This window comes from Triturus cristatus, chromosome 5_2 (assembly GCF_964204655.1).
Source record: "Triturus cristatus chromosome 5_2, aTriCri1.1, whole genome shotgun sequence".
In the NCBI taxonomy this organism is placed as follows: domain Eukaryota; kingdom Metazoa; phylum Chordata; class Amphibia; order Caudata; family Salamandridae; genus Triturus; species Triturus cristatus.
The window spans coordinates 357067777-357071693 of NC_140588.1; the positions used below are offsets into that span (position 1 = coordinate 357067777).

The 3917-nt window shown below is 46.3% G+C and overlaps 1 pseudogene; it reads left to right on the forward strand.

The window, feature by feature from the left end:
• Window positions 1–1501: 1501 nt before the first annotated feature.
• On the forward strand, window positions 1502–2760 carry LOC146823001 (uncharacterized; annotated as a pseudogene).
• Window positions 2761–3917: the final 1157 nt, after the last annotated feature.

Here is a 3917-nt window from a genome sequence, read left to right on the forward strand (position 1 = left end):
GTTTTTGATGCTGTGCTGGATTTCGCTTTTGTTGGTTTAGATGCTTTGGGCACTTTGCCACTGCTGATCAGTGTCAAAGTGCAAGTGCTCCCTGTATCTATTAATATTGTGATTGGTGCTCCATGATTGGCATATTTGTTTACCAGTAGGTCCCTGGTAAAGTGCACTACATGAGCCAGGGCTAGTAAATTAAATGCTACTAGTTAGCCTGCAGCACTGATTGTGCCACCCACATGAGTAGCCCCAAAGAGATGTCTCAGGCCTGCCACCGCAGTGCCTGCACACAGTTTGCTAACTGCCATTTTGACCGTGCCAGTGTACCCACTTGTCAGGCCTTACCATTCCCTTCTCTTACACATAGGACACCCCTATGGTAGGCCCAAGGTACCCCCCTGGTCAGGGTGCAGTGTATGTAAAAGGTAGGACAGGTTCTGGTGTGTGTACCATGTCCTGATAGTGAAATAATGCCAATTTCGTTTTTTAGGTCTCGCCTGGCGTAGGCTGCGCACATTCGCAGTCTCGCTGGCGAGATTTAATGATATGGGGTATTTTCTGTAAAGGGCATTAAGCCCCGCCCCTCTTTTCCATTGGCTGGCCTCACCGTTTATGCTAAACGGTGGCCAGCCATTGGAAAAGAACTGTTGGTGACGTATTTGCTCAGCTTTCTGAGCCGTCCCATTTGGACGGGCTTGTCTGCCTTCCTTTTGTCGTGAAAGTTTTCTTATCTTTATGGGGCCATGTGTTTCAAACAGATGGCCCCATAAAGACAAGAAAGCTTTCACTACGGACGAAAGTAAAAGCGGACCGTGCTTGTACGCGGTCCGCCTCGGCCGCGCTTGTGTTTTTTCTCACCCTCCACCTTTCCCGGCCTCGCCTTCTTTTTTTATGAAGTAAGTGTCCTGTGTTTGTTAACAATGCCTCGTTGTTGGAAGGCCGCGATTGCAGCTAAGAATGTGGCCCAGGCAATTGCTGTAGTTACAGAGAGGGTGTGGTTAGGGGAAAGGTAAGGTGAGCGAAGTGAACTGACAGGAATGAGCGCATCACCTGTGTGCTGCTTGGGTGTTTAATCGCAACGCGGGATCGCTGGTCTCAGTGAGAGCAGACCTAACTGCCTTTTGCGTGCTTTCTGCCTCAGAAGGACGGGTTCTTAGAGTCTACAGCTACCTGTCATGTTTTTAAACTCTGCTACAAACTGCTTGGAAGCCAGGCTTGTGTATTTTAGATTTGATGAGTAATGGCGCTTGTTCCTTTGGGCTCGGGAGGGGGGGGGCAGAGCAGTTACTATGCCACGTCACACTCTGCTTCCAGTTGCCCAACCTCCGCTCGTTGTCGCCGTGTTTACAACTGCGACACCCATGACTAGAAACACACACCTTTACAGCAAACTCATTAGCTGGGATGGGGATCCTATGTCATCACCAGATTCCCATCATGCCCCGGGCTGTATGGCAGGTGCACTGAGACAAAACTCCAAAGGCTTTGGCGAGTGCAGACAAGCAAGATGGTGGGCTCCTCTGATCCCCTGGAGGAGATGCTCTTCTCCGAGGTGGACGAAAAAGCCGTCAGCGACTTAGTGGGTTCTCTCGAATCGCAGCTGACTGGACACGGGCCTGGTGCAGCGGGAGGTGTAACTTGGGCTTCTCGGGGGCTGAGCACTGCTCAGCAGCAGCACAGAACTGGTGGCTCAGTGCTCAGTAGAGGAGCAACTGTAAGCGGCGGCAAGAGCCAGCTTCTCTCTACTGTCAGTGCTCAGCCTGTTGCAGGTGCGCATGTAAACATTCAGGGCAGGCAGCAGCAGCCATCGCATGGGGCACCCCATGTCACAAAATCGATGGCTCCCCATGCCAGTGTATCACTAATGAGCCCATTTGTCCCAACCACAGCGCTAAGAAGTTCCAAATCACCAGCAGCCACTTTGCCACCGGTGAGCCCTTCTGCCCCTGCAATAAAAATGAACTTCGTGCCCCTACCTTCTTTATCTACACCTATCAGGAGCTCGATTCTGCCTGCTGCTAACAGTCACTTCCACCAGCCTACTCAGCACAGCTCCGCATCGCATACGTATCCTGCAGGGGCAGTGAGAGCAGCAGTAGTTCAAACATGACTATTCTATGCAGTCCCAAAAGTGCATCTTACGCTGCTCATCAAAGTCCGCTTCAAGTCAACTTGATGTATGACACCAACCAGTCCTCTGTCCATTTTTAAAGACCTCAAGCTCACATAGCAGCCATTACACAAAATGGGCATTGTAGCTCAGCTGACCCTGTATTTATGCAGAATGTGGACTGTGCAAGGCGCACTTACGCACCAACGTCAGTAACACACGTTGTCAACCACTAGAATCCATCTATAACTCACTGTAAACTGAACTCGCAAATGCAGCCGAAAACATCAGTTGTGCAACTTCACCATGCTGCAGGAGCCGCGCCTTTCAAACCCTCAACATCTCTTCCAATGATGATGCCTCCCACAAGCATAACGCTCAATACTCCATGTTCTGCCTCTGTAGTGTCCAACAACGACACCCTGCGCACCAGTATTACACCGTCACCCCTTGGGTTTGGTGTTCCATGTTCTGCTTCAGGTGGCATGCAGCAGAGCACAGTTGCACATGTCATGTCCAACCCATCACTGTCGCCATCACTGAGGCATGCGATGGCGACTCCTCCAAGAATAGTTGCCCCACAGCTCATTATGCGGCCTCCTCAACAAAGCATAGTCCAGTTGCCTCCAGATCTTTCTATACCACCTGGTAAGTGAAATTGTAATAATTGGAGCATTCTTAAGTTTTTAATTTGGACACACCATTCTGTATTCCATATTTGTATTGATGATACCTATACACGAATCATAGTTATGGAAAACACTTTAAACTTTTCACATATTGTGAAACTAAGCATAGATACGAATAGATTATTAATTCCTCAGTGATTTCTGAATTTAAGGACCATGGTGAGATCCTAAAGAAAAAATAATCTAAAGGATTAAGTGTTTATAGTTGTTTTGTTTTTGTTTCATGTAAAAATATCTGTTGGACTTGTGAATTTGTTTTGATGGACTCAAGTGAGATCCAAACCTTGTATTTTTTGATTGAAACATAACAGGCTCATTGTGAGATCGCCTCAACAAAGCATAATTCAGTTGCCTCCAGGTCTTACTATTATACCACATGGTAGGGAAAATTGTAATCCATGGAGCCTTCTTGCCTTTTCAATTTGAATACACCATTCTGCATTCCAGGAATACAGAGTGGTGTGTGATACCACCCCATTGGTTAAACAAGCATTTGCAATGCAATAGGTCTCGCATTTACGCGAGTTTGAGCTATTGACATTGCAAATAATAATGCCTTTTATTTTTGTTTTTGTTTTAAAAATATAAATAAAAGGCATCGTTATTTACAATGTGTATTCAAACAAAGTAATGGGACGCTGGTTTCCTAAAAACAAAACTTATCTTAAAGCAAGAGGAAAAGGAGAAAAAAGGGGTGAGTCTTTGTCTTAAAGACGAGAACCCTCACTCACCTAAAGGTGACATGCTTCATCATTGGGTCCCCTCTTGCACACAGTTACCGCAAGGTATCCAGTGTGGGCTACAACTCTCACTATAGAGAGGAGCGTGAGGTGTTTTCATGTACCCAATTTTAACAATTGGGGTGAGGGGCAGAGTGCAAAAAAGGAGAATTGTGTGTGTTTAAAACTAGCTCATGGGTGACTAAACTTAATTTAATATTTGTCCCCATAGACCAGTATGGTTTTTGTACATTAATATTTTGCACTTTTCTTCAGCAGAGTGACATAGTTTAAGGTCCTGATGAATGCCGCAAACTTTTAGTCATCTGGCAGAAACATGTTGACCATTTACGAACAGGATATTTTTTCAGTCCTTTATATCACTAGCCTTTTTAATCCTGGTCT